This window comes from Lissotriton vulgaris, chromosome 5 (genome assembly GCF_964263255.1).
Source record: "Lissotriton vulgaris chromosome 5, aLisVul1.2, whole genome shotgun sequence".
In the NCBI taxonomy this organism is placed as follows: Eukaryota; Metazoa; Chordata; class Amphibia; order Caudata; family Salamandridae; genus Lissotriton; species Lissotriton vulgaris.
The window spans coordinates 1947002406-1947018926 of NC_141693.1; positions in this window are offsets into that span (position 1 = coordinate 1947002406).

Genomic DNA, 16521 nt, shown 5'->3' on the forward strand with positions numbered 1-16521 from the left:
GCCGTCCTCATATCCAGGACCGAAATGGGCTTGCAATCCCTTTTAACCACATTCTCCAGATTCATGTCTGATCAAGACTTGGCAATCAACAACTCCAAGTTCTACGTCAAGAAAGTGGGGCAACAATTGAAAAAGAGCTTTCATTTTAGTGTTGGCCCCGCCAAGATCCCTTGTTCAAATGTATTTTCCTACTTAGGGGTCATATTTGATGACCAACTTAAATGGGGCCCCCTAATTTTGAGGAATAAAGGGGGTCTGGCTTGCGTAAACACTGCTATTTTTAACTTTGCCTCTAAAATAGGGAAGAAACCTATAGGAGCTATGCTGCAAGTTTATCAAGCTAAAAGCCTGGCCATAGCCACCTATGGTACTGAAATTTGGGGATTCACTGCCGTAGATTCCCTGCAGGTAGTGCAGAATGACTTCTTGAAACGCTTACTATGTGTTCCGCGAGGAACCTCTAACTTAGCGGTCTATGAGGAACTAGGGGTCTCCTACTTAAGTGATGCTCTTGCCTTGTGATCCCTGATTTTTTGGCTTAAGTGTTGGCTGAATAAAGACTTAACTCTCAACCATCTATACTAAGAGAGTGTATGTCTCTTGATAACTCGGCCCTTATTCCCTGGCTTATGTATATCAAAAGAAGTTTTGAAGGGATAGGGCGGGTGATTTATTCACCAACCCTGACGCTATCGTCAAGAAGGATGTGGAATCAACCAAGATAGCTTTTCTGACTCTAAGGAAAGCGGACAGGGAAGCTAAGGAGATGCTGAAAGCTAGGGTCCGGATGTATTTAATGTTGAAAACAACCCCGACGACGAAACCTTATCTTTTGGGGATGAACCTCTTCCACTTTCTGTTAGCCAGACCTATGGGTTTTAGCAGAGGTGAAGTGCTAGCTCCCTGCAGCTGCGACGGTCATTCTCCACAGGATTTGCTGCACTTCTTGTTTTTACACAAACTGTATGAAATTCCCCATAAGCACTTTCTGGTTCCCATTTTAAAAAGAATGAATTTTAGACAGGCTTGCCCGGCCCTTCTGTATCTTCAACTCCTGAAAGAAGACTGTATCTTTTTTATAGTAGGGTTTTCAAAAGCTTCTGTGAATACCAGGACCTGTATGGATGCGTAAAGTCTGTGTAATCTGGCATGTTTATTAATCCAGTTGACTCACTAGCGGCACAGAATAATTGTTTTAAATCATGTATTACTTTTTTGTAACTGTTTTTATTGTATCTGTATTTGTGTAACTTTTATGGTTTTACAAACAAAAACCGAATAAAGTTTATTTGATTGAATGACGATATAAAGAATTGCAGTCAACTCTGAGGGCACGCATCCTGCAATGCTCTTCTTTTAAATTGTTTTGTAGTTTATTAATTGGTAGCCAAATTCCTTATAAACTAGTCAGACTATACGTTTACTACACATTTAAAATACTATAAATCTATGTGAGAAGTTGGCCTGATAGGTAGTGTTTCCAATTCTGGAACCACTGGTTATCAGTCCAAACAAACCCCAAAGATGTCAGGTTGTAAGTCAACCTTGTAGACAAGCTATCCTAATGGTAGCATGGACTAAGCAGCCTTAAAGGCTTAACTTAAGAGGTCGTGTTAAGCGAGCTTGTTTTACCACATACAATCCTGTAATCAAATGAAAGGACACCACACAAGTATATATTATAAAAATATATGTATTTATTTCTAAATTACTCCCCAGTACTCTTTATGAGGAAAGGGGCACAAGCGTTAAATCAAAAGCACTGTTACACATATAAAGTTGCACGTTTATGGATGAGGGCGGGTGGCCACTCAGACCATATATCAAAAAAGTGGTATAAGTAACACTTTACGAACAATGGTTAGGCCTAGGGCCTAGAGATTCGCTGGGAGCAGTCAGGACAAGCAATGAAGAAGTCGGGAGTAGCCCACAGGAGACGGGTGCAGCACGGAAAGTGCGGCGCGCACCAATGCACTGTCAATGGTGCGTAAAAGTCAATTAAAGTGAATAAAAAGATACTTCCGCTGAACCTAGGAACACAAAACTTTAGACACAGACCCTAGAGGTGTGTACCAGTGTATGGACACCGGCGTTGCAATGTTACCTCACCCACAGGCCGTGGGTGCACAGGGTCGAAGTGTCGTCGGGTTCTGTCACGCAGGTTCTGGGTGCTTGGAGCTGTTGCAGCTGCAGGCGCTGTGAAGCAGAAGTGTCCGGTGCGATCCAAGGGTGGATCGATGTAGAAAAGTACCTGAAAGCAGAGGGGACAGAGTCTGGGTCACTCAGCAGTGACCAGGGTGGAACCAGGACGGAACCAGGCAATGTCGGGCGCAATCAGGCGGTTGTCGATAGGCTTCTCTCCGCTGTCACGTGGGCTCTGGGGCATCTGCGACGTCCAGGAGCAGGTCACGATCTGTCCCACGTAGGATCTCGCCGTCAGCACCGTCGGCTTGAAGATTGTAGCAAACAGCACTTGGCAAAAGCAATCCACGCGGAACCGGGAGATTGCTTATCACTCGAACCAGGAGGGTCAGAGTGGGTGCTCCTTTTCACAGGAGCTGGTGCAGATCTGGAGCAACCAGAAAAGCAAGTCGGATTTCAAAGTTCGTCGGCACAGGGGCCACAAGCCAGCTGGCAAGTGACCGGGCCAACGCGTCGAGCGCACACAAGCAGAAGGGCCCCACGCAGCACTCAGCGAGTGTGGAGGGGTGAGCTTTGGTGCAAGTGGAGCTCGGGGCTGGGGCTTCTCAAACCCCGGTGTACAGCTTCGAGGGTTACTCGTGGGCCGCACGGTCAGCGTCTCGTGGCCTTTTCAAGATGGCGTGCCCCACGCTTCCGGTCGCCTCCACGGGTCTCAGCTCTGCAGGGACTGTGGATCGGGCAGGTAGAAGGCAGGCAAGCTTGATCTCGTCGATCTCTGTCGCTCGAGTTCCGGCGGGAACTGCAACAAAGCAAGGGTCGAGGGCTGGATGGTGCCTGTTTGCACAGGGTGGTCACTCCTTGACCACAAGGGAGATTCTTCAGTCTTCTCACGTCGTGTAGAAAGTCGAAGGGTCCAGATTTCGTTTCTTATGTTTCTTCAGGATGATCTGAGGTCCGTTGGGACTGCTCCCCCTCTTATTCGAATCTAGGGGGTTGGACATCCTGCTAGGTCCCCTCCTATGGGTGGGACCCAGGAAGGGGGTGGTTACACCCCTCTCCTTTGATCCTGGCCGCGCTGGGACAGGGGCTGGGAGGCCCCAGAACCGGTTTGGCCGGATCCTGCAAGGGGCAGCCTTGTGCTCCCCAGGCAGTGTCTGGTTTCATTGAAACCTCCCTACTCCAATCCACTATCTCCTGTCTGGGGTGGTTTGACACCGCCCTGTGACAGGAAACTCTTTGTCCAGGCCTCCTCTGCCGGGTTTCGGTCAGCAGCAGGAGGTCAGACCCGTGTCTGTGGCAGGGGCATCCATTTTGTGGATCTGAGGCTCATTTTAAATCAACCGCGTTTCAGTAAAGTAACATGTCTTCTCCCTCTAGAAGGGTGGAATGCTATCCCCGTCGCCAGAACTGGCGAGGGGATAGTATTCCAATTCGTATGACACCTTACACGACATGTTTTGATAAAGCCAAACCAAAGTTGCTATATAACCGCGAGGATTATAATGCGCTTAAGAGTATATGGTATGGCATTATCCCGGATCAGCTTAGGGAGTTGTTCCCGACAGCTGCAGACAGGCTCAGCTCATGCCAGAGCACCATCTCACATAAAACCACGCACTCTGCCTCCAGGATTGATGAGGCCTTCCATAGGAGTGGCTTACAGGCTATATATGTGTCCAGATATAGGTTTAGATATAGGTATACTATATCTAAGCAAGGGGTGATTACACCCACTTGCCCCAGCTGAGTGATCAGCCAGTTGTGTCAATTTTAGATAGCCAGCCAGGGGTGGAAAAAGATATGCTGCAGCCCCTGGTAGGCCTTGGATGCACCTATGCCCTGGGCACCTATAGTGCTCTGTACAGGGGCTGATAAGGTGACCCAAGCCAATCTAGTTATGCACCTAGGGTACATGGAATCCATTTTACAGAGAGAGCAGATAGCCTGGGGCCCTGATTAGCATGGAACCAGGCCAACTAAGTCGAAAACCAGCTAAACACAAGGCAAAAAATCTGGGGTAACCATAGTCAGGTAGCCACCTTCCTACAATCTAAAACAAAGTTACAGAAATACACTTGTAAACAGTTTTGAAATGTAACAATTCAATTATATTCCTATTATCAGATTGCATGATATCAGTGTGAACTGGAGCAATTAAAAGAGCCTACTGTTCTTTTATTTGTGGACACTAGAATAATATATGCAGCACTGATTTCCCAATGAGCGGGTGTAATTGTCAAAACCAGCTTCACCTGAGAGTGGTCTCTAGACAGTAGGGAGCGAGGCAAGCCATGTTAGAAGTATTACCTGTAATTCCGCATGACTGTGGCCAGATATTGGTCTTAACTCACTAATTGTCTAGTACTTCCAGTCTAGGCTTTGACTTTCACGGGGGTTCAACAGGCAAGGTCTACATTTCATATATGACATTGTTCTGCATTCTGTCCATCAACTGTGGTTTTTGTATTTGTCACCCCGAGTGGGATGGGTATGCTCAGGCGTGAGTCCCAGGCTCTCCACATCACTGGAGTCAAGCAAGCGGGGCTGAAAACGGCTGTAATGCCAGAAACCGGTCCTCGGAAGCTTGTTTCCGGTCCAGGGAAGGCATGGCTTGGCAGTTCGGCTGGACTGTTCCCATGAGGCACAGGGTCAGACTGATTTGCATATGGCCATGTCTGAACTGGGGTGGTGTGGAGTGCAAAAAAACGATGGATTTGGGCCCAGATCTCTGTACTGGGGTGAATGTATGACATTGTTCTGCATTCTGTCCATCAACTGTGGTCTTTCTACATTTCAATTAGCCAGTAGATTTGTAGAGCGCTTCTTGTCACCTGTGAGGGTATCCAACCGCTGGAAGGATGATGAAGGTTGAGAAAGACGAGGTTCAGATAATACAGTAAAGCACCCAATATTGGTTTTGTCAAATAAATGTTACATGTTATGAAAATAAAAAAGATCTTTTTCAAGTTAAGTTCAATAGTTTAGTATTAAAGTAGTAGCTGATGGTTACAGGATTTCTTCCCAAACATGGACATATCTGACTTCCCTTATAGTATAAATAGTAATTTGTGCACACTAACTTGTATTTTACACAGTGATTCACATTTCACCTTTGCTATTTCAAAGCTCAGCTAATGACAGATGTTACTGTTAGCCAACTTAAGGTACTCACTTTATCCACCTAAGAAGGGTGGAAGGCCAAATCTGGGGTTTGAATTTGTGTCAATTTGTCAGCAGCAAGCGTTTAACTCATTGAACCATCTTGCAACTCAGCATGGGAGGTGAGGACTAGACATCTTTGTGTTCTAACATTTACCATGGCCTATGGGCTGCATGTGAGGTATAAGTCAAAAGTTAAGGGCGGTCTTCGAGTGTTCGCATGAAGTCTTACATGTTGCTTTACCTGTAGATGCTGGAAGAGTGTGAGTCTGCAGAGTCCGGCTTGGAAACAAAGATAGGCACACTGGTAACGGAGACTGCTCCAGACCAAAGACAAACATGCAACACAGTCCAAAGGTAAAAGAGAGCAGCAACAGGAAACAACTAGACAAAAAGGGGAAGTACCTTCTCTTCTTTGGGCACCAGATGATGCAACCTTTGTTGTGAGGGTGGCAGCAGACAGTGCAGAATGGGTAACAATGGAATTGTCTGCAGTATGTCACATCTTGACACCAGTCACAATGGTGGAAAAGCACTGCAAGCTAGTACACCCTGATTCTTGAGCTCCTCCCTTGCAGTCCATGTGGAAGGAGTCTGTCTCTCTCTAACACATACACACACAGTGAGTGAGGCAGGGGCGATAACTCAATCATGTGCCCCTTCTTTGGTCAAACTGCACTTAATAGCAGCTGCTCCTTGTAGTTCATCATACGTGTCTTGGAAGGTTCTCCGCTTGTGTGGAATCTATCTGCTCCTCCTCAGCTGCAAACAACAGTAGGTTCTGGTTTCTCAGACCTAGAGAGTGGTCTAACCTCCTCCAGGAGGGCGACCAAGGCTTCTATCGGTCAGATGACACAAGCCTTGAGTGCAGCATCCAACGGGAGCAATGCTCTTTTCCATCTTCACCACTCCACCAGTGACCAAATGCACAGGTATATGAGAGACAGTGGTAGAAGAGTGAAAAGGGAAATGGGTAGGAGAGAAAGCAGATACATAGGGTTCCACCCTCACTCTGCTGGTCAATGAAGTCTGCTGGTTCAAATGCATCTCTACACGGGGAAAATAAACTTGTCATTCAGAGCGCTAAGCATAACTGTGATTGTGATTGGATGTACCTGAGCACTACCTCTGTGTAACCAACTCTCTGTACTTCAATATGAGACTGGTAGCTCCTAAAACTAAACATAAGAAAAATAAGTATCTCAAAACATACATGTGCACTAGTACAACCACAAGCCTTGACACTATGCGTTCTCTCAAGGAAGAGGAGTTATAGTTTTTTCTTGACTGCTGTATAACTCTGAAATAACCAATAATGCTAGACCTGACAGCCTTTAGGGTCGTCTTCCCCCGAACGGTTAGCCTACTCACCTCCTGTTGATGAAATTCGCCTTTGTTGGCTTTAGGACACCCACTAGTGGAGATGTGTGGCTCACTGGTTAGAGGAGGCATACCCTGAAGCTGAGGTCAGACCCGGGACCAGGGTTCGATTCCCGACGCGGCAGGGTCCTGAACCCAATTGTCCACGGACTCGATAATTCTCGCTTCGGTGCCCACGCTAAGCACGAGTTCACACTATGCAGCTCTGAGCAACAAGCTTGCTTAATCTCCACAACGCCCCCCCGCGGCGGGATGCCTGGCTTTCACCTTGGGGATGCCCAGCACGGGTGATCTCACAGGGAAAAACCAGGACGGGTTCCCAAGGCAAGCGCCGAGATGCCCAAGGGTACATCGAGCGCCATAGAAGAATACACATACATACATACACTTAAGTAGCCCTTTTAAACTTGTCTCGGGCCTGACATTGCAGCCTGTGTGCAGTTTTAAGCTGACAATTCAACCTGGAAAAAATAAATCTTTTGCAAGGCCGTAACCCCTTTTTTAATACATATATGTCACCCCTAAGGTAGGTGCTGAACAGCACATAGGGCAGAGTGCAGTGTATTTGTCAGACTTAGCATCTTTTGGCGTGTTTCCCCTGACTATTTTGCTTTCTGACCTCCCGGTTTTGACTCTGTTTTTGCTGGCGTAACATTTCTGCGCACTTTTCGCACTGCTGATCAGTGGTAAAGTCCAGGTGCTCTGTGTAAATTGTGCAATGTATTAGTGTTTCCATGATTGTATATTTATTTATTTGTTAGTCCCTAGTAAAGTACACTGAGTGTGCCAGGGCCTGTAAATCAAATGCTACTCGTGGGCCTGCAGCACTGATTTTGCCACCCACGTGAGTAGCCCTGAAAAGGTACCTCCGACCTGCCGTTGCAGAGTCTGCACGCCTTTTGTTACTGCCATGTCGACTTGGCCACTGCCCACACTTGGCAGTCCCCAACCTTACCTTTTCTTACATGTCAGGCACCCCTAAGGTAGGCCAAGGTACTCCCGTGGGCAGGGTGCAGTGTATGTGAAAGGACATGCCCTGGTATGTGTGTGGCATGTCCTTATAGTAAATTACAGCCAATTTCGTTTTTTACTATTGCAAGGCTACCGGTTCCCCATAGGACAGACTGGGAGGTTTGTTTATACCATCTTATAAACATAACTGGCCCAGGGAATTTGGTAAGGAAATACCATTTAGTATGCCTGAACTCCGAATCTAAAGATGCATCTTTTAGTGAAGGTGATTTTTCCATTCTGCGTTTGAAAATACAACTTTTAGAAAGTGGGTATTTTCTTGCTCAGTCCTCCCATGTGCCTCTGCTGGAATGTGGATTGCCTGTCTGGGTTTTGGATAACAGAAGGCTGGGGTGCTCGAGGGGCTCCAGATAGCCTAGGTAGGTCAGGAAAGGGCGTAATAGACCTCAGCTGCTATGGGGGAGGGGGAGGAAATTTCCTTGCACCTCAAAGGGCCTGGTCTGCCTCTGGCAAATGCCGTCTCCATCTTCTGCCAGGAATTCACACCAGAGAAGGCCCAACTGCTTCTAGCTGGGCACAGACACCCTCTGCCTGAAAGATCAAAGGATTTTTGGACATAAATACTGGATTCCAGACCCCTGAACTTTAGAACTCATCTGGATCAAGAAGACTGCCACGAAGAAGAGACGGAGAAGCTGCGAAAAGGAATGACTGCTTTGCTGGGTGCTTTGCTGAGCTGACCTGCAGTGGCTGCTTCTGTCTTGGACAGTGAAAGGCCTGGACTGGATTTTCTGCAACCTAACTTGTGAGTCTCTCCAAGGGCTTGAGGTAGAGCTTGCCCCCTGTTCACGAAGTCTCAGGAACAGCAAAGACTTCAAGTTCTTCGAACCGCAGCACTGGGGACTGTGTGTTTTGTGCAACAACCCGAAGAACACCAACTCGATGACATCTATTATTATTATTATTATTATTGCATTTGTTGAGCGCACAGCTACCCGGAGGTTTCCCGGCGCTTGCCTTGGGAACCCGTCCTGGCTTTTCCCTGTGAGATAGCCCCTACAGGGCATCCCCAAGGTGAAAGCCAGGCATCCCGCCGCAGGGGGGCCATTGTGGAGATTAAGCAAGCTTAATGCCCAGAGTTGCAGAGTGAGAACCCATGATTAGAGCAGGCACCGAAGCGAGAATTATCGAGTCCGTGGACATTTGAGCTCAAGACCCTGCCGCGTCGGGAATTGAACCCTGGTCCCGGGTCTGACCTCAGCTTCCGGGTCTGCCTGCTCTACACCGTGAGCCACACTTCTCCACATCTATGACTCCACTGCCCGCTCCGTGTCCTGAAGGCACCGCAGAGAGCACTGCTGCACCGCAACTCTTGTTTCACCACCGACGCCTGTTGACACCGCCACTGAGTCACTGCTTGCACCGCGACCTGTGGGCACCACACTCCCCATCTCCTCGCTTCATTCCCGAAGCTTTGGCACCACAGAGGGCACCACCGCACTGCGAACCTGGTCTCAGCGACAACGCCTGTTGACTCCGCCACCGAGACGCTGTTGGCACCGCGACCTTTGGGCACCACACTCCACCCTGCCTGGCTTCACAAGGTCGCCCTGGCCGGCCTGACGCTGCCTCTTCCCACTGAAACCGATGCTGCTGCTTGCACCTTGGTTCGAGGGCCCCGCTCGTGAGTCACACGACGCACCGCCCACATCCCACACCACAGTCTTGGCCTACCGACGCCAGTGCCATAGACTCCAGTTCATCAGCCGACAACAGCGCTCCAGCAACGACGACGCCGCTGCTTGCACCGTGACCTGCTAGCACCTTGATGAGCACTGCCTTCATCTTGCACCGCGACCCTGGTCTCACCGACGACGTCATCTGACGCTGTAACCGAGCCGCTGCTCGCACCGCGACCTGGGGGCACGGCACAACGCAGAGCTGCATCTCGCACTGCAGCACCCGATGCCTGCCGGCGCCAGCGCTCCTGATTCCACCAGAGAGAAGCCCGACCCGCAATGCGAGTGACTTCAAGGGCTCGATGCCCTGCATTTCTCACAGGTACTGTTTTTCTGGTCTTCCCGACACCGTAGCTGGCCCGTGACCCCGCGACCAGCCAGAACTGTTGGATTTTGTTGTTCACGACGCTGTGGTAGCCCGGACGGAGCTATCCCCACAAGGAACCCTTTTAAATCAGCGTATTTTTGGAACTGTGAACTTTTAAGTATAGTATTGTGGATTTTTATCGTTTTTGGTCTTATCTTAATTATATAAAAATATTGGATATTTTTCTAAACTGGAGTGGTGTCTTTTTGTAGTGCGTACACTGTATTACTGTTCTTTATGTGCAAATGCCTTACACACTGCCTCTAAGATAAGCCTGGCTGCTCGCACCAAGCTACCAAGGGGTGAGCAGGGGTTATTTTAGAAGTGTAACTCCCTTATCCTGATTAGAGTGGTGGTTTTTGCCTGGCTTTGGCCCACGCCCTAGCCTACCAAAAATCCCGTTTCTAACAGTATTTAAAAAGTGGGATATATACTTTTAGGTTTTACATGTCCTGGAATTCAAAAACTCCCACATTTGTTTTTCACTACTCTGAGGCCTACCTCTCCCATAGAATAACGTTGTGTTACCTTATTTCATTTAATAACTGCTAACCTTTGATTGGGAACACGTAGAAAAGTTGTTTGGTCTCAAAATAATTCTAATTTAATATCTTCTTTATTGGTAAAGTTGGATTTGAAGTCGAAATTCTAAATATGCCACTTTTAGAATGTTGGCATTTTCATGTCCCAACCATTTGGTGACTGCATCTTGGTCCATGTGACTATAAATTGAGTGGAAGTTGGGCTTTGTGTATTCTTCCCAGACAATGAGACGAAGGGGGATTAGGTGTTGGTAGAATGGGAGAGGCAGAGCTCGTCCCTGTCCCACATGCATTTCAATGAGGTTGCCTCAAAATACTGACAAAGTACTTTCACCCAAGACCTCTTGGACCTGAGCAAGAGTGGAAGGAAATTCTAGAACCAGATGTGTGGCGGGTGGGGGGGGGGGTGGGGGGAGGGAGTCTAGAAGTTTGTCCCATTACATCGGCTGGCAACAGGCATGAATATTGGACCCTTAGACCAACTCTTCAGTTCACTGCTACCAGAGGACTGCCCTGCTGCTTGAAGCTTGCCTTGTACCCTAAAAAGACTGTCCTGCTGCTTGAGGCCTGCCTTGCGGCTTGATCCCGGGACTACTGACGGGTTCCCTAAGCAAGCGCCGGGAAACCCACTGCGGGTAGCTGTGCACTATATAAGCTCAAATACATTTACATTTTTTTTACTTCAATGGCTATTTGGCTGGCTTCCTGTTTTGAGCTACAAGAACACAAAAAGTTTCAACTTGAACCCTGCCTGAAATGACTCCTATACTCCAAGTAGTAAAGACCCAGTCCTGGACCTTTGGAAGTGGTGCTAAAGGTGCTCAAACAGCCAAAAACAAAAACCTGGGATTTAAAAAAAATCCAACAAAAAGTGGTGTGAAAACTGACAGGTGACTGGGACCTATCAGCTTGTGGATCTGAACATTGGTGCATTGCTGGTCAGTATGTCTTTGCTGTAGCTCTAGCTACACTCTTCTCCGCAGCAGCACATCCTGTTCAGTGGCTCTTCTTCAGAAGAGTATCCAGCCTTGTGGGGCCCTCGTCAGCTACAGCCTGCAGTTTAGTCCCGCTGGAGAAATTTAACTTTCCAAAAAAGTGACTAAGTCTGAATGTAGAACTCGTCAACGCGACTTTGTCCAGCGACTCATCAACAACAGCACAGTCACCTTGGACACTGCCAACTGCCTTCCCCTGCTGAAGTTTACCTTCTCAGACATTTTCCTTTGACATTTCTTCAAAGTCCGGAGGTAAGCAGAGACCTGGAACCATCTCAGTGGGCCAAAACGTTCCACTTTGCACTGGTCTCGCGCGACTAGACTTCTGCAATTGTCTCTCTCGTGTTTTAGGCGCTAGTTTGCACACAAAAAAGATTTGACTCATTACTCTAGTTTATTGATTGGGTATAATTCATTTTGGTGTCATTTTGTTTATTAAACTTTCTCTAAATTGGTGTGGGATTTTAATTGTGTTGTGTTTAAACTTTATTAAAGTTTGAGTGCTGCATAAATACTTAACACATTGCCTCTAAGTATAGCCTGACTGCTTTTGTGCCAAGCTACCAGGGGGTTAATCACAGGTTAATTGAATGACCCTGTTCAGGTTCACCCTGACAAGAATTGTCATTGTTGCTTGGGTGGTGTCCATGTGGAGATGGATGCTGGGAGCGGCCCAGTGAGTGCTTGAGTGGACTTTCTGGGGGTAGGTGGGCATTCATTACCTCCATTTTATCAGTAGGCAGTGGTGTCACTCCCTTGCTCTCTCTGGGCCGGCCCATTAATGTATGCATATTGCGTGGGGGCAGGGGGCCTGAGCAGAAGTGCCCTCACTTGTATTCAGGTGTGTTTCACAAGTGTGAACAAATCTATCCATTTTATTTTATCCAAGTGAAGTTTAGAAAACATGCCTCTGTCAGAGCCCCCCCCTTTCTTAAAAAAAAAAAACTTTGCCGAAGCAGTGCTTTGCAGAAAGGCAATATGCAAATGTGGGCCACTTTTTTTTGCGTGTCCGGGCTGATTTTTAATCCCAATCCAACCCTGGCTCTGGCTAGGGTGACCCACCATCCGTAAATTTCACGGACAGTCCGTAAATTGGACCTCACGTCCGTTGTCCATGAGAATCCTTTTTACGGACGCCTTTTGTCCGTAATTTTAGGCATTGCAGGGAACAGAGCTGTTCCCTTGCAAAAGGCCTCAGCTCCCTGATGGGGCCGTCTCGCACTCCTCTGAGCACAAGAGCAGGCCCACCCCGCCGATTGTCATTCTGTGTAGGGGTGAATGCCACATACAGAATGGCAATGGGTCAGTCTGGGCTGGCACAGCATGCAGTGGATTCCTCCAGCCTCGGCCCAGGGCAGGGCATTCGGTCACATGGAAGTGCAAAAATGCCCATGCTGCTGCTAGGTGAGAATGTAGTTAACCAAAGAAAGGCGGTGAAAGAAGTTCAAAGGAAAGGATTATAGTTATAGTATAGCAGCCATGGTTGCAGGTTTTTTTTTTTGCAACAAACAACCATTGACAAAGCCAATAGTTCTGGCTTGTTGTAGGTGTAACGTTACTTATTCCAAATGTAACGTTACTTGTTGTATTATATATCTGGTGCAATGACAGAAGCAACAAAAATACCAGTTGGGCGGCACATTATATTAAACACAGATTTTTAGCTTATGTGTTTTAAGTCACACATTTTATTACATTAAACACCCTTTTGGAGAGACCCCCCTAGTTTTTACATCTCAGTTACAGCTCTGGAAACAACACCATGTCACAGTCGCCCCATGTCCAGGCACTGTGCATCATGCATTACTCATGCTGTCCACTTTTTCAGATTGCCTACGTACAGGGGCATTGTGAAGCCTGTTGTATAGTATTTTAGGACCCTGTTGTAATTTTCCCGATTCATGCCCTTATATAGGTATACATCACCATATCCTTATATAGGCATAGAAATCATAACCATATTTAGCCATAGCTCATACAGTCCAAATACAGCAGGGCTACTTCCACTAGTTCCGAAAATCCACAACGATTTCTTGGAAAACTCGGCTTCAGCAGCTAGGGACTTCCCCTTGCTCGAATACTGACTTGTCCAAGAACTCATGGAGTTTTCAAAGAACTGAGGGCTAGATGTAGGTAAATCATTTTTACCAATTCTAAAATACCGAATTTTACTGATTCAGTATTTTAAAATCGGTAAATCTGATGTAGGTAAATATTCTGGATTTTTTACCGAATTGGTAAGATTCGGTAATTACCGAATCGGTATTTACCGATTCGGTAATTGCCATATAGGAATGAATGTCAATTACCGAATCGGTAGTTACCGATTCGGTAAATACCGAATAATTCAAGGGTGGTAGGGTGTCACTTTGACACCCTGTTGCACCCCTGATTAGGGCTTGTGTGCCATACCTAAGTTCATGTATGTGTGCCACATGGCACAGGTGTACATGCATAGATTTGCATATACACAGGTATTCGTTATTTACCACCAACTAATAGTTGGTGGTAAATAACGAATCCTTAAAGCCCTGTGGCACTGTTTACAGTGCCACCTACATCTCAAAATACAGTTTCGGTAATTTTACCGAATCTGTAAATTTACCGATTCGGTAAAATTACTGATTCTGTAAAATTACCGAATCTGTATTTTAAGATGCACTACATCTCAGTATCCAAATACCGGTTGGTAACGGCCGAAAATCGGTGTTTGCGGCCGTTACCAACCGGTATTTGGATAACTACATCTGGCCCTGAGACTCTTTGATGACGTTATTATGTCCACCTTTACGTCAAACTCGGCACCTTCAAGGTATAAATATGCCCACACTTGCCATAGCAAACACAGGTTGGGTTGGAGCAGTTCGACTATCTACTTGCCCGACACATCCTGCTACAGCAAGTGCCGAAGGAAGCCGACCCTCCAGCAGACGCACTGAGAGACGCTGTCTTTTCTCCTGCCGAGTAATCCAGCTCCAGTGTTTCCAAGCTACCCTTGAGGGTTGTTGGGAAATCGAGTCCTGAGATTGACCTTCTTCCTTCTAAACCAAGGTACGGAGCTGATTAGACCCTATGAGAAATCTTGGATAGATTCTTGGCAAAGGAATACTAAATTTATGCTACACCTCACTTACTTGTGTTTGGTACTCTTTTGTAACATGCACACACCACGTTTCCCTTGTAACACACGGTTTGCTACCTCTCACATTCTGTTTGCCTTTGATACTTGCACAAGTGCCACCATTACCTACGTAACGTTTGTTCTTGTGCCTGAGTGTCTAGCATATATTGCAGACGGGTTGTCAGAGGTGATGGGTTTGGATGGCTGGCACAAGATTAAATGGCTTAGGGACATTAAAAGTCTCCTGGGGGACCTAGGTCTGGGGTCTTGCTGGCCCACCCACTCTGCCCCGCCGAAGGCGACCCTAAAAAAACTATACTGGGAATGGGTCTCTGCCAAGCTCATCAGCAACCCGCGCAACTGCAATTCCACCGCAGCTTACCCGAAAATAAAAGACGTTGTTGCTTTTGAGCCTTACCTGGACATAATCACAATCTCTGTGGACCGGGAACTTTATATCAAATTTAGACTAGGCACTTTACCTCTAGCTGACCTCCTCTCAAGATGGAATATGTCCGCGCAGGCATCACGCCACTGCGCCTTATGTACAACTAGGCCCGAAACCGTGGCCCATTTCCTTTTTGAATGTCCTGACTACGCCCGCCCAAGATCCCACTGGCTTAAACCACTTTGTAGACAATTGGGTACTCGCCAGCATATGGTGGCCCTACAGATTTTATTAACAGATACATCCTCTCCCATTGTTTGTGCTGTATCCAAATTTTTTAAATGGGCATGGTTGATCCGCTCAAAAAGACTGTCTATATCAATTTAATTCACTTTTTAATTAATTTATTTCCGATCAAATTGCCAGTTTTTATTTGTCTTGTTTTTAAATGTACAGTCTTTTACGATGTGCTGTTTTTTTTATACTTTTTTGTAATGCTTTTATGATATTTGCATATCGAAATAAAGCAATCAGCCAACCAACCAACCATATTGCAGTATTATACCTCTAATTGTACTTTGTTTTCTCTTGTATCCTGCACACTTGTCACTTTCTCCTCCTGTGCACTTTTTGCTACCTCATGTATTTTGTTTGCTCACAATTGTCACCTTTACCTCATGTAACTTAACATCTGCTTTTGTAATCTGTTCACGTGTAATGTTCTCCTCATGTATCAGTTCTGTTCCTATTGTGAAGCGCTCTGACGCCTTCGGGTAAAGTCTGCGCTATATAAAAATGCATAAATAAATAAATAAATAAACTTCTTCCCTCTTACTAAGCTTAGGTTAGGTACATCGGGGGTAGGCGTATTATAGAAGCATCAGTTGAGTAATTTTTAGCCTTTGTTGTATATGTATATATTTATCTATGGTTTAGGAACCATACAATGCTCTTACAGTATTATTTTATTCTACTCTTTTTACTGTATGCATTATATTTTGCAACCAGTTTTCCGATTGTAGCAGTTCATTTCTTATGCTTGAGAAAGAAGACTGGTCAATAAAACCTTTTATTGAAAACGCCCGTCTATCTATTTCTCTGCACCTCTGGTGAAACGAAGCATTCACGATTGACTGAGTAAAATATCTATCTATTGTTTCCACGACTCTGAAGATCAGTTTTATCTTGGGAAACAAAGTTGTCATGTTTATGCGGTTGTCAGAAACTAAATCCCTTCTTGTGAATTCGAGAAAGTTTCTAGTGACCTTTGAGCTAGCTGGCACTCACAATTAAATCTAATATATTTCATAGAGACCTAGTAGACATAAGTCCTAAGTCACATCTATAGGATATATTATTACAATGCGCAGAGCCTATTGGGAATATAGGAACTACACTACAACCCTGCCCCACCCGACCACTTGCTATAGGAACTAAAGCGAGGGTGGAGTTCTTGATAGGTCTCATAATTAATGTGAAAAGGTGATTGAGTAAGTAAGTGAAGGGATGGGTGGATTGATGGCTGGATAGATGAGTGAAATGGTGGATGATGGGCGAGAGAATGGGTGGATGGATGAATGAAATGATGGATGGATTGATGAATTGATAAGTGAAAGGGTGGATTGATGAATTGATAGGTGAAAGGGTGAATGGATGGACGGATGAGTGAAAGGGTGGCTATAAAGCTGGATGAGTAAGTGAAAGGGCGGGTAGATG